Source organism: Gracilinanus agilis, chromosome 2 (assembly GCF_016433145.1).
Source record: "Gracilinanus agilis isolate LMUSP501 chromosome 2, AgileGrace, whole genome shotgun sequence".
NCBI lineage: Eukaryota > Metazoa > Chordata > Mammalia > Didelphimorphia > Didelphidae > Gracilinanus > Gracilinanus agilis.
The window spans coordinates 76,249,734-76,276,328 of NC_058131.1; positions in this window are offsets into that span (position 1 = coordinate 76,249,734).

Below are 26,595 nucleotides of genomic sequence, written 5' to 3' on the forward strand. Positions count from 1 at the left end.
ATCATCATCCATCTGGAATCTTTTGAGCATGTCTCTGAGGTCACCCATACTGAGGGGATTTCAGCACTGAGCATAGAGTGGATGAACCCCATATTGGATGTGTTACAGAGGCTGGGCATGCTTAGATAGTAAGGGGGATGAATTTCCCTTCTGAATCTTGAGATTACTCAAGTTAACAGCTAGGTAACCTATTTATATAAGTACTCCCAGGAATGGTTGTAAGACATTCTGGGACTTTGGTAATACACTGCTCTTTCATAGAGTGAGCAATCCTTTTAAATCAAATCATTAAAACAATTGCAATTCTACTCCTTGTTTGGAGGTGGTGCTACCCTGGTATGTACTAGCTAGGAATAAAAGTTTCACAAGGCTAGTAGATGGAGACAGATTGGAAACACCATACTGAGAAGCACCCCACTTAACTAGTTTAAAAATGGAAGATGACTGAAAGGCTTTAGGGTTAAGTTAGTGAGGGAAAACAAAAGCTTTCTATTTCAGGCACAATTGAGTTAAAAATTTCTCAGAGACACTTAGCTGAGCTGATCTGGGAGAACAAAAGTGTTTTATGTGTGTAGAATACAGGCTTAAGAGGTTTTGAAAGTTTCCCAGAATTAGTTTAAAATTGGCTTAGAAGCTTAATTGGGGGGAGGCTGGTCAGTGTGGAAAGGGCTGCTCATTGGTTTAAGAGTTTCCTCAGCTCCAAGCCAATGAGAAACCATTGGTACTGAATCCACATGGTTATGGATTTTGGGGCTGTGAGAGGTAGGGGGCCATTGCTGGCCACTCAGTTATTAGCAATATAAGGGAAATTTATACTTTACCTTCCTTACCTTGCTCAAAAGACGCAGCAGGCAGGCAGTGGCTCTAGGCTCAGCAAGTATCCTCAGGCTAAGTACCGCAAAGCAAAGGAGGTGAATAGAGATTCAGATCTCCTGTGCCTGGAAGACTTCGAAGAGAGTTCCCCTGAGGGGGAGGGCAAAAAGGGCCACTGCAGGTGAGAAACAGGATTTTCTCAAGATAATCTACTCCCTATCTTTATTCAAATGCTATCTTAAAAGACAATCAAGGATTCTGTCCTTTAGTGATTGCCAAAAATGTCAAATTTAAATCCATGTCCAATAACTTCAAGTGTCATATTTTATAAAATTTATTAATAATCACTTAAAGTAGAAAAATAGAAAAGGAGAAATACAAAACTTAAGTATGACCACATGAGTAAACTTTCCTGCCAAGCTCTACCCCCAGCCTCGACAGCTGCTTTCTGGTAGAAGAAGAGAGAGAGAGGGGCGGGGCCACATCAAACTTATCCTCCCTACATTAGTACGTAGTTTACACATGTAACGTAAGGACACAAATGGAATGCTGGATAAGATAGTCCTGGGGCGTAAATTCTCTCCACACAGAGCCAAACATTTTTATTTTTTGGATGGCTTATGCTCAGTCATTCATCATTACATTTATGTTTCTTATAGATCAAATTTTCCACTGAGATATGGGTCTTTCCCTAAAAAGAGTTGAAACTCATTTAGTTCATTAAATTTCTATTTTTACATCTTATAATTATACTCAGTTTTGTGAAATACATTATTCTTGATTATAAGCACAATTCTTTTACTCAATGAAATGCTGTATTCCATGTCCTGTGTTCTTTTAAAATTTTGGCTGCTTTCTTATATTATTCTGAAAGTAGCTCCAGAATATTTAAACTGTTTCTTTTCTTGTTGTAGTATTTTTTCCTTAACCTGGGAATTATGGAACACAGTAATTATGTTCCAATGAATTTTTATATTTGGCTCTCTTTGAGTATAAAATGAGTGGAGTCTTTCAATTTTTATTTTACCCTCAGATTCTAGAATTTCTGGGCAGTTTTCCTAATCATTTCTTGTAGTACATTATCTAAATTCTTTTTTTTTAATGACTTTCCATGAGTCCAAATATTCCTATATTATCTATTCTTGATCTATTTTCTAGGTCGTTTGTTTTTGTAATAAGTTGCTTCACATTTTATTATGTCATTCTTTATATTTTTATTTATTATTTCTGATAGTCTTAGGAAATCATTAGCTATCCCATGTTCAATTCTATTTATTAATTGATTATTTTCTTCTGTAAGTTTTGGGATATCTTTTTCCAGCTAAGTGATCATTCTTTCATAATTTTTTTGATGTTCTTGCATTTTTCTTCCCCTTTTTTCTACTTTTTTAAACAACTTTTCTCATTTGGTTTTTGAGGTACTTTTATGTTCTTCCAAAAGCTTTTTTTGAGCTGGTGGCAATTTTTTTATTTCTTTGCTGTTTTTGAAATGAGTGTTTTCACTTCATTATTCTCTGAGTTTGAACTGAAGACTTCTCTTTTCCCATTGTAGCTATTAATAGTAGGGTTATTTCTTCTTTGGTTTTCACAAAAAAAATTAGTGGCAAGACAAATAAACTTAATTATTGACATTTTGCTGGATTCCTAGGGTTCCTCTGGTGCTGGGGTATGTAACCTAAGATTTTAGATTTTTGTGTTTATCTTTTTCTTGGACCCTACATAATTATTCTAGTTTTTATAATCCAGGATGTGATATAATCTTCTGGTCCCTGGCTAAAGCCCTAATCTTTTGAGTGGTCTCAAATGCTCCAATAAGAGGCCATGGGTAGTTTTGCCACTGAAACTGCAAGCAGCCAGACCACCTTCCCCTGTGGCAGCAACCAGGGATCCCATTCTTCTGGGAGTGATCACAGCCATTGGGACCCCAATCCTTCAGCAACCACCCTCTCCAGTGTAACCTCTTTCCTCACTCCCCTACCACAACTATGGCCCAGGATAGAGCATGCATTCAGTCAATGTTCGTCTGGTCTCCAAAGTCCTTGGCCTGTCAGTAGCAAGTCTTAAGGCTCTGCCTTTAACATCTGGACTGTATGTACTCCTTTAATTCCCAGCTACCTATCAGTATAGTCTCCTGATCTGAAACCACCATAGACAAAGGTGCTTCCAAGGCCTGCTGGATGTAAACATCATACTGAATGTAAGCTCCTGGGCTCAGCAAACAAAGTGAGGTTGCTGATCCTTGTGCTGTCTTATTGATTCCAAGCTGTTTCCTCTACTCCTGCTTCCAGGCCCTGAAGTGGTGGGATTGGGGCCAGGGAAGTCAGAAACCTTCCTCCCTAGTTGTCCTTGGCTATTCAGTTTTACTCCTGACTCCTGTCTGGTTTTGCCTCTTTTTAGCACTAACTCTATGAAGTTATTTTTGGTTGTTTGTGGGGAGTATTAGATCAAGGAAACTTCACTCCATACTCCCATCTTCCCACAGTGCATCTCCCCTCTATAAGATATCTTGAAGGAATGATTGTTTATGAAGAAGATTTTTAAACTTAATTTTTGTTATTTTTTCAATTATATGTAAAACAACTTATCTTTCTTTTTTAAAAAAAAAATTGAGTCTCAAATGATCTGTATTTCTTCTTCCTTTCCCCAACTTGAGAAGGTCTACAATTTGATAAAGATTATAGATGTGAATTCATGCAAAACTTATTTCCATATTAGCCAGGTTGCAAAATATAACACAGACTGGGGCAGCTGGGTAGCTCAGTGGAGTGAGAGCCAGGCCTAGAGACGGGAGGTCCTAGGTTCAAACCCGGCCTCAGCCACTTCCCAGCTGTGTGACCCTGGGCAAGTCACTTGACCCCCATTGCCCACCCTTACCACTCTTCCATCTATGAGACAATACACCGAAGTACAAGGGTGTAAAAAAAAAACAAAAAAACAAACAAAAATATGACACAGACAATTTTTTAAAAGTATGTTTTATTCTGTTTTTAGCCTCCATCAGTTCTTTCTCTGGAAATGGGTAGTATTTTTCATTATAAATTCTTTGGAATTATCTTGGATTATGTATTTCTGAGAAAGGCTAAGTCATTCACAGTTGATTATGATATAATATTATTGTCACCATGTACAATGGCTTCCTTTTTCTGCTCATTTCACTTTGCATTATTTTATATAAATCATCTCAGTTGTTTTTTTTTACTAAAATAATCCTGCCCATAGTTTCTTATACCACAATAGTATTCCATCACAATCATATACAACAATTTGTTCAGTCATTCTACATTCAATGGGCATTCTATCAATTTTTAATTCTCCTAACAAAAAGAGCTGATATTTTATTTTTGTACATCTAAGTCCTTTTCCTTTGACTTTTATCTTGTTGAGATATAGACTTATTGGTGTTATCAAGCTGGGTCAAAGCATATATACATTTTTATAATGCTGTGGACATATTTCCAAGTATCTCTCTGTAATGGTTAGATCAATTCATAACTCTACCAACAGTGCATTTGGAAATGCAACAGTGCATTTATGACTCCATTTTTCCATATTCCCCCCAAAATTTATTGATTTCTATTTCTGTCTTATTATTCAAGCTGATAGTTATAATGTGGTACCTCAGAGTTGTTTAAATTTGTATTTCTCATATCCATAAGTGATTTGGAGCATTTTTATGAGTATTATTATAAATAAAAATTAATAAAATTAATCTGGATGCTTATTGCTAGATTTATAAGGATATGTTAGTAAAGAAAAGGAAAGAGAGAAATAGGTTTCAGCATTTTTAACTTTAGGTAAAAATCCAATTTTCCATTGTAGTTGGTGCTCTAAGCTGCAGGTTGTCAGAGATCACCTGTTGAGATAAGCAAGCAATCCCAGAGACAGAGTTAGTTCAGAGACTGGTCCAGAGATTAAGAGTGACTCAGCTTCCTGTGCTGGATTTTAAAAACCTCCTCTGCTCCAAGGCTTGCATCATAGGCCAATGACTTTCAAACATTATGTGATATTTTGCCTGAGCCAAATGCTGACACTGATGCTGGCTACTCTCTTGGATATAGGGTCAGAAATCAGACATGTGACTTTGATTTCTACAGTGAGTCCCTGGGGTGTGTGGGATCAAAGCTGGGATTTAGATCCCTTAGATATTGTACTTCACACGTTATAGTTTTGATTTCTTCATCTGAAAAGTGTCTATTTATTTCCTAGTGCCACTGATCTAGTGGGGAATGACTCATTATAAGTTTAACTGAGTTTTCTATGTATTTGATAAATGAGCCCTTTATCAAAGAAATTTGCTGTACATTTTCCTCCAATTTGCTGCTTTTCACTTCTTCTATCAGCCTCATCCAACTTCTCAAAACCCCTTTCCATCCCAACTTCCTGTAGAATAATATAGATTTCTATATCCAATTGATTACGTATGATCTTGTCTCAATGAGACAATTCACCTCCCTACATCTCCTATATTTTCCTCCATTATAAAAAGTCTTCCATGACTCTTTTATGTGAGATAATTTACTTCATTTTATTTTTCCTTTCTGCCTCCTCTCAATACATTATACTTGCTAATGCCTTAATTTTATCTTTATTTTTATATCATCCCTTCTTGTATTGAACTCACGCTCTTGCCCTCTGTCTGTGTATACTCCTTTAAAAATGACAAAGTTCTTTGGAGTTACAAAAATCATCTTCCCAAGTAGGGATATTCAGAGTTTAATATTATTGAGTCTCTTTCGATTTCTCTTTTCTATTCACCTTTTTATGCTTTTCTTGGGTATTTATTTGAGAGCCAAATTTCCATTCATCTCTGGTATTTTAATCAGGAATCTTTGAAAGTCTTCTATTTCATTGACTATCCATTTTTACCCCCTGCAGGATTGTGCTGAGTTTTGCTGGGTAAGTAATTCTTTGAAGTCCTAGATCCTTTGCCTTCAGGAATATCATATTCCAGGTCATCTGATCCTTTAATGTAGAAGCTGCTAAATGTCATGTTATATTGACTGTGGCTCCATGATATTTGATTTTTTCCCCTCTGTTTGGATGCTTATAATATTTTCTTCTTGACCTGGGAGTTCTAGCATATGGCCATAATATTCCTGGAAGTTATCCTTTTGGGATAGCTTTCATGAGGTGATCAGTGGATTCTTTCAATAGCTGTTTTTCCCTCTGATTCTCGAATATCAGAGCAGTTTTCCTGGATAATTCCTTAAAAGGTTATGTCTAAGTTTTTTTTTATTATTATTTTATTAAGGCTTTCAGGTAGTTTTATAATTCTTATGTTATCTCTCCTGGATTTAATTTCAAGGTCAATAAAATAGTTCATATATTCTACTATTGTTTTCATTATTTTGACTTTGTTTCTGAGACATCAATTTCAGCTTTCCCATTTGTAATTTTTAAATCATGATTTCCTTGAGTGAGCTTTTGTACCACCTTTTCCATTTGTCCATTTTTACTTTGTAAAGAGTTCTTTTCCTCAGTGAATTTTTATAACACTTTTTAATTTCATTTTAAAATTTATTATTTTTAGACTATGGGCAATTCTGCCTCTTAAGATGTTCTTTTCTTCAGTGCATTTTTGTATATATTTTTCTATTTGGTCAATTCTATTTTTAAGATGTTCTTCCATTTATTGGATTTTGGGACCTCTTTTACCAATTGGCCTATTCTGTTTTTTTTTAAACCCTTGTACTTCGGTGTATTGTCTCATAGGTGGAAGAGTGGTAAGGGTGGGCAATGGGGATCAAGTGACTTGCCCAGGGTCACACAGCTGGGAAGTGGCTGAGGCCGGGTTTGAACCTAGGACCTCCTGTCTCTAGGCCTGACTCTCACTCCACTGAGCTACCCAGCTGCCCCCCCCATTCTGTTTTTTTAAGGTACTTATTTTTCAGTATTTTTCTTACTTCTTTTCCAAAGCTGGTGCCTATTTCCCATGATTAGCCTGTATCACTCTCATTTCTTTTCCAAATTTTTCTTCTATCTCTTATTTGATTTTCACATCCTTTTTTGAGATCCACCATTAATTCTTTTGATACTTGAGAGCAATTTGTATTTTTCTTGGAGGCTTTGGATGCAGCAGTATTGACTTTGTTGTCTTCTGATTTGGAGTTTTTGGTCTTTCCTGTCACCAAAACAACACTATGTTGGGTTTCTTTTGTTTGTTTTGTTTTGTATTCATTTTCCAACTTTTTTCTTTTTTTAATTAAAAAAAATTGTTAAAATTGGTCTTTGTGGGGGGCAGCTGGGTAGCTCAGTGGAGTGAGAGTCAGGCCTAGAGACAGGAGGTCCTAGGTTCAAACCCGGCCTCAGCCACTTCCCAGCTGTGTGACCCTGGGCAAGTCACTTGACCCCCATTGCCCACCCTTACCAATCTTCCACCTATGAGACAATACACCGAAGTACAAGGGTTTAAAAAAAAATTGGTCTTTGTAACTCTGATGAAAGGAGCACTGTTCAGAATGTCAGTTTCTTTGTGCAGCTGCCTTCAGAGCTGCGTCTGGAGAATTTGCTCTCAAATCTTCTAAGGTGGTATAATCTAAAGATGTTTATTTAATACTCTCCCTGCCTGTCCTCTGGTCAATGAGTAACCACGAGCACTCTTTTATACCTTGGAACTATGACCAGAGTCCCCTTTTACCGTAAGGCTAGAATCACTTATTTTTGCTAATGGTTTCCCTCACCCTGAAACCTTGCCCCAGCACTGCTACCTGTATCTGCTTATGGGCAATGCAACAGAGTGTGAACTGGGAGCCAGCAAAGGGATGGATCTCTATTATCTAATCCTGAGCAGCTGTCCACCCTCTCTTACCATCTATACCTGAGAGTTCTGGAAGCCTTTGCTGCTCCTTCAGCTGTGTCTTGAGCTCATTGCCTAGGAGGGGCCCATGTTGGTACTTGACTCCACCTCTCCCTCAAAACAGAAGATCCCTTGTGTCAGTCTTCTAGTTATTTTGTACTGAAACATTACTTCATTCTATCTTTTTGTGTGAGGTGCTGCTCCAGAATTTGTTCTGAGGTGTTATATCATTGTTTCTTAGACGATAATTTGGTAGACATCAGGAATTTTCTTCACCCATTAGCTCTCACACACCACATCTCAGGAACCAACCATCATTTCTTAATTGGCCCAGGCCATCCAAGGGGGCCAGGCCTGTCTCGTTGTCATCGCAAACTTTTTTGATTCTTATTGTTTCCTGTCTCATTGGTTCTTCATTTCCCTTTTTCTGGGGGCCTGTTTATCTCAACTCACTCTCTGGTATTTGGCCTCCTAATGACATTATGTGAGTGACATGGGGGAAAGGAGAAATTTAGTTTAGATAGTTATCACCATCATGTCCCTCCTTTACTCTATGAATGGCCTGATAAATGCAGATAGTAAAGGGATATACATTTGTATTTCCTGGGTCAGTTGTAGATTTTTTTTATCTTACCTGAAGTGGGCCTTTGTGTAGCCTGAAAATATATGGTGCATTTCCAATTGGATAGTGTGCCTACGTGTGCTTATGTGCCATTTTGGGGATGCCAGGTGCTTACAAAATATGTCATAATGCAATCTCTGAAGAATTAAAGTCACTAGTCATGTAAAAAGAAATTGAAAGAGGCATAGAAGATATAAGTAGGGGTTAGCATCTTATTAAAGAGGAATTGCACAGGAGAAACTGCACAAAATATACCTGAGAAAAACTATTGGAAAAGAAAGTTAAGTGGACATGTAACAAAAACAAAGGGGCCAATAAGCAATTCTCTTCTTAATTGATACCAGTGTCATGTTCAAAGATGCACATCATTAAATAACCATTAAGGGTCAGATTCAGGATTTGAACCTAGGTCTGTTAAGAGTTTTTATTAATTTCTCCTTTTTTTATTTAAGAAGCAAAGGAGTAATATGATTTCTTAGGGAGAGACTCCCTGAAGTGCAGGTTGCCAGTTGGTGACAGTTAGAAGGGTGTGGCTGAGTGGGGTTTGTAAGCTGCAGACCATTAAAAAGGGCTTTTTTCTCTGGGTCTCCTAGGAAGAGGGTGTGTTGCTATCACTCTCTCTGGAGACAGAGGAACAGAATAAGGCCTTAATAGCCTTATTGATCATTGATAATTTGGGTAGATAGGTAGATAGATTGTGGTTATATTATCAGATTCAGAGAGTAGTGAGAGTAGGCAAGGACTTTGGCCTAGCAGAAGATATTGTCCTTTGAGGCAGAGAGATGTAGGGTTTTCCAGAAAAATTTAGTAATGATTAGGATCTTGGGTATAATTATAATCTATTATAAGATTTACTTTCACTTTCCTCCTTCCTATTTCGTATCCATATTTCCTAATAATAAACGAAGTGTTTTGTGTTTAATAAACTGCACACTGGCTTTTGATCAAACTCCTGCCCCCCCCAATTTAACCCTTCACAAGTCTCTCTTGACAATAAGTCTAACCCCCTTTCCACTATAATTTACTGCCCTTCTTTCTCATTTTTACATATCATCTTATGTTATCCATAGAGTCAAACACATGTATTACCGTTAGTACTGGAAAGGGCATAATGACTGACTTTCTTATGACCCTACATAACATAATTCTAACTTTCTAAACCCTAATTATTCCTCTTTATAAGTCTTTCTAGTTCTAGATTATTGAATCCTTGAAGGCAAGTACTGTTTCATTTTTGTATCTATTTGTCTATTGCCTAACACAGTGCCAACCAATCAATAAACATTTATTAAACACCTACAGTACAGCAGGCACAAACATAAATTACAAAGAATAAAGTAGAACCTACTGACCAAACTTACATCTAATATGAGAAGCAACATATATAAAAGGGTGCATATGTATGTGTGTATGTGTATGCACACATACAGACAGACAGACAGACAGAAACACAGAGAGACAGAGAGAATAAATGTAAAGTGACTTGAGACAAAGTAATTAAATATGAGATAGTTTTGTAGGGAGTAACACTAGCATTTGGGAGACCAGGAAAGGCTTTATGAATAATACTTCATGTATGAGCATCTTTGAAAGGAAAGGAAGTCTATGAGGTGGATGTCAGAATGGATTACATTCCAGGCATGTGTGATGGTCACTGAAAAGCAATGGAGAGATAAAATTGAATTTTTCATATAAGGGAACACATTTCTGCTAAATTATATGGTATAAGAGAAAGAATAATATACATTAAGACTAGACAGATTAGGGCTCAATTGTGCTTGGATTTAAAAGCTAAACTGGGCAGACAATAAGAAGACACCAGAATTGATAAAAGCTCTCAAGAAGAGTCCCATGGTCAAATCTTCACCTAAAGAAATTTATTTGGCCTCCATGTTTAGTAAAGACTAGACTAGTGAGACTTGAGGTAGGAAGTCTAATCATAAGGAAGGCAGCTTTAATCTAAGTCAAGTGGGATGTGGCTCTTAAGTAAGGGAGTTCCTATGTGATTAGAGAGAAAAGGAGGAGATGTAGAGATAGAAAAGATCTGATTTGGCAACTGATTGGATATGTAAGGTAATGGAAAATAAGGAGCTCTGTCTTATATCCATATTATACACTTAAGAGGCTAGGAGCATGGTATTACATTTATTGGTAATAGACAATTCTGTAAAGGAGAAATTTGGGGGTATTAGAAAATAATGAGTTCAATTTTAGATATGTTGAAATTGAGATAACCTCATTTTAAAATATTCAGTCAGCAACTGGAGATTCATAATTGAAGGTCAGGGTGACAGATTTAAACAGTGTCCATAGATCTAAGAATCTCTTCTACTGAAATGATTATTAAGCTCATGAGAGTTAATAAAGTTATCATAAAAATGTAGTGGGAGAAGAGAAGAAGTTCTAAGATAGAACCTTGTAGAAGACTCCCAACTGGGACATATTATGATAGGGCTGTTTATCTATCAAAAAAAAAAAAAAGATTAAGGAGGAGTGTGCAGACAGGTAAGAAAGAACTAGTATAGAGTAAAATAGAGTCAGAAAAAAAGAATGTATCCATGAAAAGAGGATGGTTAATATTGTCAAATGTAGCCAGCTCTTAGATACTTTTTCAGTGATTCACTTGCATTGTATAGATTTGAAAACAGATTAGATTATTTCATAACTGACTTAATACAGGAGATAGGATTTGAATCTAGATCTCTCCTGACTGTTAATTCCAACATTATTTCAAGTATACAATTGCCTCCTCATAAACAAACCAAAAGAACAAATCCATGGAAATATGAGAGTTCATTTAGTGGTTTGTGTATTTTACCTCTGAAGTTTAGTTTGGATTTCTGATCCCTACTCTCAAGAGTCAAGTTTGTTGACTATTTCAAATTTTAAAACAATTCTAATGTTGAAAGCTTTTCATCTTCATTTTTGCAAGTGAAATTCATCCTCCAAAGGTACAGAGCACTGCTTAAGTTAAAGAATTTTGAAATGTAAGTTAACATGACATTTTCATTTTGTCCTCATTGAACTTTCCTCTCATGAACAGTGCCAGATGGGGAGCCCAAGAGAATGAAATCTTCTATTCATAGACTAAATAATACCAAGGACAAATTGCTGAATTTCTTTATAATGTATCTCTCCTCTAATGGACAGGAGAGACTGAAAAGGGCCATTTCTTTCAGGGCTGGCCTGAGGCAAAATTTCATAGTATTGTGATTTGACTTTAGTGAACTCCCTTTTCCCTTGTATCCAATAAATTTCCTCTTGCCAGAGTTCTCTTTTGCTGTTTAGCTACTCCAATACTTCCATCTGGATCACTAACTCAGACCTTATCTCTTTGGAATCACCCAGTAATGGAGAATGTTCCCAGTCAATCAACTCTAGTGATCCCTATCATTTCCAGGATCAAATATATAATCTTTTGTTTGACTTTTAAGCTCTTTGTTATGTTCCCCTCTCCCACCTTTCTTGTCTCCTTTCACCTCATACTCCCCCTACCCCTGTATGTCTAGGTACTTTGAAATCTATCGACCCTGGCCTCCTTACACATGATACTACATCTTCTCTCTCTATGCCTTTCTACTGTTTGATTCACATGTCTAGAATTCTCTCCCTTCTCATCATTATCTCCTGGCTTTCCTAGCTTTTTTAAAGTCCAATCAAAAATTCCATGTTCTACAAAAAGACATCGCCAGTCTTTCCCTTAGCTAATTATCTCCAATTTTTCCTCTATAGATTTGATTAGAACATAATTATTTGCATGCTGTCTCCTCTGTTAAATTGTGAATTCCTTGAAAGCAAGGACATGTCTTTTACTTTTCTTTGTATCCCTAGTGTTTATCCCCAAAGTGACTGGAAAAAATAGTAGGTACCTAATAAATTCTTATTGACTTGGCTCCAGTCTATTCTCTACTTAACTACTAAAATGAACTTTCTGAAGCACAAGTCTGACCATGTCAGTCACACACACACACTCACACTCATATACACACACACACACACACTCCTCAGCCAATTCCACTGGCTCCCATTACCTCCATGATCAAATATAAATCCTCTAATTTAATGTCAAAGCAACTCACTACATGATTTCTTTTTTTCCAATCTTACACTTTCCCTGCCTTTCCATACTCTATTAGATTGGCAGTGCCCTCCTGCTCTTTGTCAAATATGATATTCCATCTTCTAACTCTATGTCTTTTCACTGACTACCCCTTGAATGTCCTCCTTATTCACTTTCGTCTCCTATCTTCTTTGACTGCCTTTTAACTCCTAACTGGAATCCTACCTTCTTCCTTCTTGGTCCCTCTAAATGTTAGTGCCTTCCCTCTGAGATTACCTCCATTTAAATCACTGTATGTGTATATTATATGCATACAGTTGTTTTTATGTTTTTTTTTTCACTTACTAAATTTTTAGCTTTTTAACAGTAGCCTTTGTTTTAATCCCTACCACTTAGCACAGTGTTTGGTGCACTAATAACTTTTTTTTTATTTTAGTGTTTAATAAATGCTTACTGTCTTTATTTTGCTCAAAGTATAAGTATTAACTCTAATTAGATGGGTTGTAATTCCTTCTTTATAGCTATTTTATATGTAGCAAGAATGTTAACCTTCATTTCTATGGTAATCATAGCCCTGGTATTGAAAATAAACTGAACAATTTATGATTTAAACATTTCACATAATATTTTCACTTAGTATATAATCCACAGAGAGGCATGTTTAGGTTTGGGTTGGCACCTAATGTCCATATTTGAAAGGACCAATGAAATATTAGAAATTGATCTCAATTACAATGTTTTATTCCCACCTATTTTTCTGTTCTGGCTTTAAGTCTTCCTTCATCATATGCCAGACCCATTCCTTCTCAAAGGGATCAAATTCCTTTCCACATCTTTGATTTCTTTCTATCTAGTAAGTCTATACTATTTATCCAGTCTTTGGTGTCAAGGATATTTGAACTAAGATGCAAGATAAACAATTGAAATATATATATCTGATGAAATTCATATCCATATCAGATGTTAAAATAGCAGATGTGATTGGTTTTCAAGGACAAGTGGAGGCACACTGTATAAGAATAGTGATGGAATTTAAAAAGAAAAAAGATGGAACATTATTATATATGCCTCTATATGGAAAGCAGCATACTTTTGACATAAAAACCATCAACAGTAATACAATGACCCTGGTAATCTAGTTTTGACCTGGTTCCTTGCTTTAGTCTTATTACTAAGGCAAGTTACAGGATTTAATAGGCATGGTATGTGAGTTTGGTACACAAATGAGGACCTGAAAAAGATTTCAGTCTATAAATGACTGACAATGCATTCCAAAACACTCTGTGAATGACTCTCTGTGGTTTGCTTAGGTTTCAATTCACTGTTATTGACCCAGTCACACTTATACTGATCTCAGTCATGTCCCTAAATCCTAGTCATTTTGCACCACATCAACACCAAGACTCAACCATGATTTTTTCCCCACCAGAGGCTATCAGAACTCCTGAATATGCCAGGACAGATATGTAACATCTCATCAAATTCCTTATCCTTGTGCCTCAAACTAATATGGGTATCATTCCATGAGAAGGCACTAGGAATCAGAAACTAAATATGGTTTCACTGATTAATTAATAAATGGGATATGTTAGTCTCTGTTTGCCCCTAACATTCAATTACTATCAATAAATTGCCACAAAAAAGCTCAATTCCTTCTCTTTTTTGGATCAGGCACAATATTCTGGGTTTAACCTTGCTCCTGAACTCAAAGGAAAACCCTGAGGATTCCCCTATTTGCATGATCAGTTACCACTATTAGACATAGTATTCCTCACTTGCATTGGCTTTGAGTTCAGTTCTCTATCTTGTCTCATTCCCATTCTTTGTATAATTCAATTTTATTTAAAGTCTCTTTTCTAAAGTCTAGAAGATATGGTAGAGAAGAAAATAACTCTCACAATTATATTATTCCATCAAAGATAAAAGCAAAGTATCAGACCTGATAGTGAGTAGGAAATCCAAGAAGAAAGACCAGATTGGGTCATTTTTTCAGACCTAGTAAGCACAAGGAGAGAGTCAGAGGTGCATACTGTGGTGAAAATTTATTAGTGGAGACACCAAAAAGTACAACAAAGTCTCCAAGACAAAAAGAAATAGGTTTATTGAGAGAGGGTTGGTCTCACAATAAAACTGGACTCCAGTCAGCAACCAAAGACCCCAAGCCTTGTGAATGGCCTCCTTATATATCAAAAACCTTATACTAAAGATAAAATAATTTTCAGATATGTATATATAGTCCCCCAAGAATGAGTCAAGTAAAATAAAAATAAAACATGGAGTAAAGGAGATAACATGGGTGCATTTGAACTACAACTTCACATAGTAGAATATAGGGTGGAGAAGTGTGAGAAAACTTTATGCCTGCTGTATGATTGTTCCCAAAAATGATTCTTTCAGAATTAAATGATTGCTATTTTTAGAAATATTTAACACTTACAATCAAATACTTATTCTGTTCCAACAGAACCAAAAAAGTATTTGAATACTGATTGAGTTCCAAAAGGACTAAATTACTAAAAAATGCTGAACCTCTAAAAGAATAAACAATGCTTCATTTAGAATCATATATGATTCAGATATAGAAAATACTATATCTTGATTATTTTGTAGAAAAGTTTTAGATCTATGATCATAAAATAACTAAATTATGAGAAAAAACAAACTACTAACCTAATACAACAAAATTACTGAATTTTGAAAGACCTGCTGATACAGATGTAATCATGAGAGGGGTAGGGAATTTCACATTCACAATAGTGAATATGGTAGAGTGTTAAATCAGGAAGGAACACGAATAGTCTTCCAGCATGAAAACCAAGTATAGTTTATAATTATGTAAAAGGACAAGGAGTGGTCACAGAACTCTAGGGCTATAAATAATTCAGGAAGCAAAAGTCAACAGACATGGTTATGGATTCATCCCACAGAACTCAGCTGGGCTCTACCATTGAGTAACCAGGACAGGTGCTCAAAGCAAAGGCTAGTATGCAGATATATTGTTTTGAACTCTAAGATCCTTTTATCTAAAGGAAGGGGGTGGCATTTTTTTAGTTCTTTAATCAGGGGAAAGTATGCAGTTGTGTTGCCCAGACCAAAATCAGGATTGAGAGTATAAAAAATTTAAACTAGAAGGGCGGTGAAAAGACTTCCCCCTAGATCAGACAATTTAAAGCACTGAAAGTTTGAAGGTCCCTGGATTGAGTCCCCTTGGATCCTTGAAGAACAGGGGATTTGATACCTGTAAAAAACTGTGTATTATTCACAAGAAAATACATTAAATCTAAATAAGACATAGCCCTTTCTTCTATAACTGTACTGATTCTGCCTAACAAAAATTTTTAATGTGAGAAGAGTTGAAAGAATGAGTAAGCATCAACAAATATTAAGATTGATTTTTTGGATAAAGAGCTCTTATCTAACATTAGAAGTGCAAGACACACAAATCTAGAAGAAATAAATCACTCTCCAATATTTATAAGCAAAGTCTGAAAGCAAAAACGTATCTGAGCCACAAGAACTAGAACTTTGAGACAAAATAAAAATTTTAATTAATCATATTACAAATAAAATATCTAGAGGAAAGAATTTGAAAGGAGATGAGAGATCTACAGGATATACTTGGAAAGAAACTTCAAAAGTTAATACAAATGGTACAAAAACTTACCCAAATAACCCTGAGAATTAAATCGTTGATGAGACAAATAAATAATGAAACATCAACTGACAGAAAAAATTAGAAGGAAATATAAAGCACACTATATTAAAAAATAACTCACCCAGAAAACAGATCAAGGAGAAAAACATTAAGGAATCATTGTATTACCCAGCTACAAATCACAACCAAAAATAAAAATAAAAAGGCTTTGGATGGTATATTTAAAGAACTGATGAATGAAAACTACCTAATTGTAAGAAGAGGACAAAATGGTAAAAATCCACCAAATTCCCCTCCTATAAAAAATCCCAAAAGGAAAAATCTCAGAAATATTATCACTAAAATCTAAATATTCCTAGTCAAATTAAATACTGTAAGCTTCCCAAAGAGTTTAATAACCTATAACCCCAATCAGGATTACACAAAATTTGTTGGCTACTCCCATAAAAGAGAAAAATTTGGAATATGATGACTTACCTAGCAAAATGACTAAAAGTCTACTTGTTGGAAAAATGGATATTTAATTAGAACATTTTCATTGATTGCTGCAGAAACTTTGAAATGGAAACCCAAGAGAAATAAAAAGGTAAATACATTTAAGTAATTATAAGGGATTATAGTTCTCCATTTTAATAAGAGAAGAAGAAATTACTGTCCCCTGAAAATCCTGATGCTCTGTCAAAGGGAATTAATAAGATGCAGGACTTGACATTTCTTGTTTAGCAATGCCCTTTTAAATAATTTTGTGCCCAGAAATTAATCAATGCTAAATATGATCTCTTTGGTCAACCTCAGAATCTAGATTTAGTCCTAAAAGAAGGTGACTTTCTCTATGTTCTTGAGAGTACTGAGATATTTGATGGTCGTGATAATCATTGTGTGGATGTGGGCAGAGGGAAAGAACCAGGGCTCTCAAATGATCTCATCAGATTGTCTAAGGATGAATTATGACTCTAAACTTGTCTAAATAAGTTAATGGTTTATAGTTCATTTGAACCTCCCCTTATCTCCATTTCTAATGAACTACAAAGATGGTTGTCTTTATTTCTTTATTGTGTTCAGTCGTGGCAGAAAAGTGGCTTGAAAATTTCTTCCGTTTGAAAGCCAGATGTTCTGTGGAGATTGATGTAGGTCTAAGTTTTGCCCTCTATAATTTTCTTTATATTTACTTTTGACATGTTCAAACGCTGCATTGTTCATATTTATGTCTTTCCAGCTGCTCATGTCATAGCATTCTCAAAATTCTATGGGGAAAGGCAGAGAAGTATGTCTTTGAAATACCGCCTAAAAGCATTCAGTGTATTAATTCTCATATTTTGGAAGGCATGGAGTGACTCTGACATTTTAGGATTTAAATTGTAATTCAACAATCGAAATCAGTCAGCAAGTATTTGTTAGGCACCTACTATGTGCCCAGCAGTACACTAAACATTGGGGATATTAAAAAAAGCCAGAAAAAGTCCTTTGCCCTCAGAGTTTGTCTTCTAATGGAGAATGACAACATGCAAACAACTAGGCATATATAAATGTATATTTAGAGCACATGAAAGGAAATTTCCTAGGGGAAGACATAGTAGCTAGAGTAGAGGTAGAAGGGACACTCTAAAGCTTCTTGAAGAATGTGGGGTTGGCTCTCAACTCTAAAAGAAAGAAGGGAAATGTAAGAGGCACAAATGAGGAGGAAAAACATCCCACATACAAGGGACAAACAATTCAAAGACATGGAGATAGATTATCATGTATATGGAACAGCAAATTGGCTAATGGAGGTGGACTGTCTAACCTCTGGAAAGAACTAAAATATGAGATGACTGGAAAAGTCTTTCTGCTGATGAATTCTCACATCTCTGAGAGGCATTAATTTCAAGTCCACTATTTTATAACACCTTTCATTTTGTGGGGATTTATGACAATAACAATAGCAACATGTTAGTGATGATTAAAATGATGATGATGATGAAAGTGTCTGCCTAAGGAAGAAAAGATAAGATTAATAAGCATATTGTTTATTTTGAAGTTAATCTAACTATATATATATATAAATTATATAATATTTATCAAGATCTAGCATTAATATAATACTTTCATTTGAACATTTTTACAAATACCTCATTTTACCTTCAAAAATAACCTTTCAAGATAGAGAATATTGATATTGCCATATTACAATTGAGGAAAATGAGGTAGAAAGAGATTAAATGACTTACCCAGGGTCACACAATGAGTGTTTAGATGCAGATTTAGAATCAAGTCTTTCTAGCTCCAGGACCAGTACTCTAAGCACTGAGCCACCGATTACCTTAATAGTTTTAAATATAAAATTTATTTATGTATGCACTTGTATATAAATCAGTTAAGATATTTTCTTTTAGAGGGAAGCTGGGTAGTTCAGTGGATTGAGAGTCAGGCCAGAGATGGGAGGTCCTAGGTTCAAATCTGGCCTCAGACACTTCCTAGTTGTGTGACCCTGGGCAAGTCACTTGACCCCCATTGCCTAGCCCTTACCACTCTTCTGCCTTGGAACCAAAAACACAGTATTGATTCCAAGATGGAAGGTAAGTGTTTGTTTAAAAAAAAAAGATATTTTCTTTTATTCAGGTAAAAACATTCACTCTAAAGAGCACTAGTTAAGGAATCTTAAAATATAGGTTGAACTAAGCTATTCATGACTTTACTATTCACTATACAAGTGATCTTGAGCAAATCTTATAACCACACTGTCTCAGTTTCCTCCTTCTTAATAATGGGGATAATTATATATATATATATCCTACTTTTAATCATAAAACATATATGTGTATGTCAAGTATAAGTGCTACTTTATCCTTCATATAACTCAGGATTGATTTTATCACTGGGCATATTTTTGAACTCAGTTTTATCAGTAGTAGGTCTATATACTAGAAATAAACCAAAGAGGAATAAGATATAGTCCTGAAAAATAATTATAGCAACTACTACATAATAGCCAAACATTCAAAATAAAGAGGCTGTCTTCCCATTGGAGAATGTCTAAACAAATTGTGGTATATTAATGTAATAGAATACTGTGTCATAATAAATAATGAAGTGGATGGTTTCATAAAAAATCAAAACCTTTATGAACTGCTATAGGATAAACTATGAAGAACCAGAATCATTTATAGAATAATAACATTATAGTGAAACACACCTTTGCAAAACTAGGACATTGATCATATAATGCTGAAAATATAATGACACTGACATATGTTTTACCACTCCAGTAGTAATAAAAGAAAAATTAAATTAAATTAAATGAATTTAAATAACACAAAAGAAGCAGAATTTTATTGTATCTAAGAGGTCAGGATATCTTAACCTGGATTTTCTATACAGATGATGAACTTGAATGGGAGAAAATATGTGTTTATTTTCACTTACATCTAACTAAAATTTTGCATTTCCCTAAATTTTTTAAAATCTTGATTCTGAGGAGTCCATCCAGAACCTTCCAAAGTTGTCCATAGCACACATAAATGATTAAGAAATTTGATACCAGAGGAAGCATGAACACTTTTTTTTCACCTATGAAGTAAACCCGTGGACCCTGTGAGAAAAATAATTGAAATATTGGCATTCCCATTTTGTAAAAGAAGAAACGACATTCTTAGAAATTACCTAATTTGCCCATTATCATAACACAAGTAAAGTATTTGTTGGGGGAATTGAACTCATGTCTTCCTAATTCCAAATGTGGCATGTCATCCTTGCTACCTCTAATAAGATTATTAGTCAAAACCAAAATACTACTAAATATCCAAGAAAGGAAAAGTCTTCTAGGAATATCAGAAAACCTCCTATTGCAGATGACATTGACCTGTTTTGAAATATAAAAGTTAAAAATGTTGAATTGGAAGAGAAGGCATAGAAAATAGTAGGATCAGAACAAAGTAGTAAAGAAAATTCTAGTCCTATACAAGGAGAAATTAGCAATTGCTCTGTCCATTTGGTTGCAACCACAGATCACACATTGACAAAATATCTTCAGTGATACTGGCTAATGTCTTAAATCATACCCTCTTTTGGATCCAATTGGACTGACTGAGTCAAGAACATATTGAGAGCTGGATTTCCTGTCAGGGAAAAGAAAACAACATAAAAAATACATACGCATATTTGTTACAAGGGTTCTGTTTTTCTCCTCCCCCCCCCTCCAATGGTGTTTGTTAATTGAAAAAAAGTTTTAAAAGAGATCACATGCAGTCTGCAAATACAGGGGGAAGGAGAGATCATATAACATTGAGAGGAGATAATACCAAACATTCAGCACAGCATATGAGAAGGTACAGGGAAAAAGAAGTAGATGTATACCATAAATATGAAGCAGTTGGTAGCATGGAAACATCTATATCCAAGAATGCAGATGGAATCAATAATCTAAGACCAAAGCAAAGATCACCTAACCATGAATAGGGAATGTCAAAGAAATCAACCAAGCATTATAAAGAGTTTGTCACATTTTCCTCCACTTTGTGATCTGAGTTTCTTTTGATTTTTAAACTATGATTGAAAGTGTAGATGAGCCCACTAGATGTCCTCAATAGGCAACTGTTATTGAAGGCATTGACTGATATCCCAACTATGGGAGTTATTTATATTGCAAAGAGCAAAAGAAAAATTGGCCTAGAACATGGTACTTGTGGAAAGTAAAAGTGAAAAATAAGACTGGAATGTTAGAGCATAACTTTAAAGCTAAAAAGGATCTTAGAGATCATCTAGTTCAGGGATGGTGAACCTTTTAGAGACTGAATGCCCAAATTGCAACCCTCACACTGCATGTGAGCCCTGTACCTTACCACAGACAGGGAAGGTAGGGTAGGTAGGAAGCACTTCCATTGGGCTTCTGGGCAGAACAGGTAATGAGAGAAATGTCATCAGGTGCGCATGGAAAGGGGGAAGGAAGGAGCCCCCTCTGGAATGCATGCCATAGGTTCACCAAATGGATCTAGTTCAATACCCTATTTTAAAGGTGAGAAAAGTGGGTACTAAACAGACTAAATTACCTGCCCAAGGTCACTCAGGTAATAAGCAATAGAGTTAAGTTCCAAATTCATGGCCTCTGATTCCAATCCAGTGATTTCTCCCCCATACCATGCTGTTGAAAGCCTTGTATATCATGTTAAGGAGTTAAGGATTTATTCCATAGATAATAGGAAAGCACTGAAAGGTTAAGTGCAAAAGAGGAACATGATTGGATCAACATATGAGGAAGTTGATTCTGAATACTGCATAAAGGTAATTTATAGAAGGAATGGAAGAGTCAGGGGAAAACATTGGCATGCTGTTGCAGTAGTTCTTTGGAGTGGTAATGAAGCCCTGTCTTAGGATGGTAGCAGTGGGAATGAAAAGAAAGGGATGAATTTAGAGACACTCGATGTAGAATTGACATAATCTGATAATTGAAGATGAGGGAAAAATCAAAGGTCAAATGATTGAGTTAATGCTAAAGCCATTGCTATAAAGAATTTTCTTCAAAATTTCAAAAATATTTCCAAATTAAAAAAAATTCTACCTTTCTTCAAAAGGAAAAGTCATTTTCAGGGGAAAAGGTGCTAAATTCAATTATAGAGAATGAAATCCTAGAAAATATTTTGACAATATGTCTAGGATGGCCATTCCTAAACAAAGACATTCATAAATCAGGATAAAAGAAAACCTACAGAAGACTCTTGCAAGGTCAAATAAGCTAAAAAATGTTTTGAGTATAAGCCTGATAGTGAACTGTTCCTAAAGTTAGACTAGCTAAGTCTGGGGCAGCATGTTCCAGGCTGGCTTTGGAGAGATGACTTTTTCAGACATGGACATCATGAAGATCACTTACTCATTAAATGAGGCTTTGTGATCTTCAATGATGGAAGCAGAACACTTATCAATAGAGTCACGCGTGCTTGAAAGATTGACACATTGGCCAATGACATCTAAAATACAATACTCAAACTACAATTTCATGATTGTATTTTAGCTGTTTCAATTGATACTGTTAGTTATTTGTATCTTTCAGAGACTTCAAGAATTCAGCACGTGAAGCCACCTATAGATGGAACATTAATATTGGAAAGCAGTAGGAAAGTCCTTTGTCTGACCTCATAAGTCCTTAAATGTCATCTGATGTCCTCCAATTTAAGACTGACAAGGTTGATTTAAATTCAGACCACCTGATTAAGAACAGACATTCCCTTCCCTATGAAAAGGGCCTCAAAGATCAAAACTTATAAAAATTCATTACTAATGAATATTGAAACATTACAGGAAAATTAATCAGTATTAATAACATCCAAAATTTAGTGCTGACTCTCTCTATGAAAAACAAGACCTATCACTCCAGGGCAGACAATAAAAGCACTGGAGTGGAGGGGAGCAGGGGAAGGAGTGAAAAGAGACAAGAAGAACAAGGATTAACTTTTGAAAAGCCAGGCAAGGACACATAGCAAAAGAAAATTGAACGCGAGGAGAGTTCATTGGCACCAAGGATCCTAAATAGGCTTACTCCACAGTCCTGTCATGTCAGCTAAATTCATATTGACTGTTCTTGAAGTGACTCTTTGCAAAGTAAAGAAAGATAGTTTGACTTTTTGGTTTAGCTGAGAACCACTGTGGATTTAGTGGGAAGCCAATAATTCAGGGGAGTCCTCGACAATCCAATCAAATAATGATAATCTCTTGTGCTTTCTAAGAAGAAATTACTGTTTTCTTTTGATGTAAATTATGACTTGTTTAAGCCCCAGTGACCATTCGGTTCCTACTCACTAAAGACAAATATTTGCTAATTAAGGTTAAGAAATGAGAGCGACAGCAGGTCAATCTGTTTATTTTTTGCTGGAAGTCTATTTTAGAAATTGAAGCCATATTGAACATATGACAACATAGCCATATGTGATTTTCTCCTTTTGCCTCATTCTACTCACCACACATATACATTACCTCTAGGCCTCAGAATACAAATTAGGAACAAGGATATAGTTAAAATAGGAACACCTCTGAGTGTGGCGAATTACCTTTTTTTTTTTTTTTTCCTTTCTAGTTTAAGACATTTTTGTCTGTCACAGTTTGGATGAAAAGGAAAAGTTGCTGGAAAGCATCTGTTGTAGGCTCCAGAGTTGGCAAAGGAATGCAATATTGATTTCTGGATATTTTTTCCTCATAAATCTTAATGTTTTAACGTCCTAGCCTATACGTGAAGATTTCTATTGGGAGAAGGAGGCTGAAGCAGATGAAGTAGGGACTCTGGCATCCAATTCTACTTTCAGATAGATTTAATTGTGAAAAAGGTTGCCTTTATACTTTGTCAAAATTTGCCTCTTTACATAATCTATCTATTTTCCAGTTTTACTCTTGGATACCAAACAGAGTAAGTTTAATCCATCTTCTTTAGGATAGATATTCATGTACATGAAGAATTTACTGTATCTTCTCTAAGTTTCCTTGTCTCCAGGCAAAAATCTCCCAGGTTAAAGTATATAAATTTCAGGTGGGGAGTTATCAAGGCCCTTCACCATTCTAAGGGACCTTCTCTTGATATTTCCAGCTTCTCGGTGTCTCCCTAACCTATGGAACCCAGGATACAATCTTCCAAATATGATGTGGCCAGAATTGATATATAGGGACCACTTACCCCTTATTCCTGGAAGTTAAGCTTCTCTTATTCTAGTTCCAAATCATATTTTGGGGAGCTTTCATATCAGACATATTGAGTTTGAAAGCCTCTAAAATATCCTAATCCTTTCCATAAAATCTTCTAGCTAATCCTACCCTATGTTGTACATGGGAAGTCAGTTTTTGAACACAAATGTAATCCTACATTTATCATCATTAAATTCCATATCAACAAGTATCTGTTAGATCCACATATGCCAGACACTTTGCTCGGTGCTAGGAATATAGTTATACAAAAGAGAGACAGATTTTACATTTAGTTTGTCAGTGAATAAGCATTTAAGTGCCTACTCTGGGCCAGACATTATTACAAAGAAAATTAAAAGCCCAACCTTTGCCCCAAAGAGACCAACAGTGAGAAAACATGCAAATAATCACGTATAAACAAGGCATAAAACAGAATAAATGGAAAGTCATTTCTCAGACAATTCACTAGCAGAGAGAGAAGGAAGGAAGTGGGGAGCAGAGAGCCCTGGCAAATATTTTTAGAAGGGGAGATTTGAGCAGAATCTTGAAGGACACCAAGGAAGCCCAGAAGCAGAGGGATAGGAGAGTATTTCATGCATGTCAGAGAATCAGCAAAACAAAACAAGGTCAGATGTGGTGCTGAATGTAAGAAACAAGTAGACCAGGGCAAATGGATTATAGGGGATGCAGAGGGAAGTCATCTGTAAGAAGACTGGAAAGGTCGGAAGGAGCCAGGCTATATTTTGGTGAGGAAGATACTATATTCTCGATATTTTCTAGATAGGTTCCTAAATGTGGCACCAAGAACTGAATGTGTTACTTCAGATAGGATTGGACCAATGTGTGATATAAAGTTTCACACAACACTGATCTGGACGCTTTACCTCTATTTAAGTATCCTAAGATTGTATAACTTTTGTGACTTCCATGTCACAATTGACTTAAAGTGTGCAATGGAATCCTCTAAAAAGACCATGTACTTACACAAGCCAGTATTTAGCTCTGTCTTCCTCACCCTATGCTTGCATAATTTATTTGAGGAGTATTACTCTAGGCCAGTGATTCTCAAAGTGGGCACCACCGCCCCCAATGGGTGCTGCAGTGATCCAGGGGGGCAGTAATGGCCAAAGGTGCATTTATCTTTCCTATTAATTGCTATTAAAATTTTTAAAATATATTAATTTCCAGGGTGCTAAGTAATTTTTTTCTGGAAAGGGGGCGGTAGACCAAAAAAGTTTGGGAACCACTGCTCTAGGCCTTTACATTAACCCTATTAAATCTCATCACAATAGATTCAGTCCAGAGATCTACCTTGCTTGTCTCACATCCTTATCTTCTATTCCAACTTCCACCATCTTGGTACAGCTTGATTACCTCCCTGGGTTTAAACAATATCCTTCTGGCATATATCTCTGCTTTCTCCCATTTTCAGTTCATTCTTCATGCTACTTAACTTACTCAGGCATATTCATATTGCTCAAAAATATTCAGTAGCTCCCTTCTGCCTTCTAAATAAAGTTTGTAGTCCTTTGCAGAAATTCATTTCTCCCCGATCTAACACTACCTTCTTTTTCTAGTCTTATATTTCACATTCCTCTTTTTTATGTGTTCTCTACACTAGACAAATACTATTGCCCTCTACTCCTTCAAATATGCTTTACTCTCTCCTGCATCTCCTTTGCTCAATGTAGTCCCTTTATCTAGAGTATTTTCCTCATGTCTCTTTTCCTGTTTAATTTGTAGTCATTTTTAAAGAATAAATTGGTTTGCCCCTTCAGCTTGAGGTACTGTCTGATCAGCTTGTCACTAATGATACTAGACCTCACAAAGGAGTTTAATTTATTAAATATAATTAGTATTAAATATTTTACATTATATCTATTACTATCACACTCCATAAAAACTGTAAGTTTCATGAGGAGAGAGGTATTATGATATATTATGTCTAATATATGCCAGTCACTGGGCTACAAGATCTTTATAAATATTATTATGTGATCCTCAAAACATCTTGCAAAATAGGTGCTATTATTATCCTCATTTCACAATTCAAGAAACTAAGTAACAGACATTGATTTACTTGCCCAAAATCACATTGTTAGTTCCTGAAGCTGGATTCGAACTCTGAACTTCCTTATTCCAGGAACATTATCAACTATGCAACCAGCTAACATGAGGGTAGGAATCATGTATGATATGAGTTTTGTCTACTATGCTTTAATGTTTAATGGGACAGGTTGGGAGCACACTTTTAAGGAGATCCTGGCCCAGAGTAAGGAAGACGAGTCATCCTGAGTTCACATCAGACTTCAGACCCTTAATAGATAGGTGGCCCTGGAAAAGTCACTTCACCCTGTTTGCCTCGGTTTCCTCATTGGCAAAATGAGCCAGAGAAGGGCTGCTCTAGTATCTTTGCCAAGCAAACCACAAATGAGGTCAGGAAGAATTGGACAAGATTGGACAACAATAAATTCATGTTTAACTCAATGACCTGCATATAATAATTGGTGCTTTAAAAGTATTCATTAAAATAATGAATGAAATTTTGTCAAACCACATCAAAATTCAGCTACATTCTGTTTCAGTCATTTCCTTGGTCTACAACAGATCTAAAAGAAATGCTTAATGCTAATAGAAAATCAGGTAGACTGGAAACCTTGATATCAATTCAGGACTTGCAAATTTCAGATCCCTTAAGTCACATATAAAATCATACCCATCCATCACTGACAATGATGGAAACCCATTTGAAAGTATGTCATTTCAAACTGGGAGGGCTAGGTGTTGCAGAGGATAGAGAACCAGGTCTGGAGCCAGGAAGTGCTGAGTTCAAATCTGTTCTCGAATATTAACAGTCTAGGTATTCTGGGCAAGTCGCTTAACCTTAGCCTCTTTGTCAGTGTTTTAACAATTAAAATACTCTGGAAATCATATCTTAATTTTATAATAATTATTTATTAAATAATAAAAAGCTAGCCAGAGAGAGAGAGAGAGAGAGAGGGAGAGAG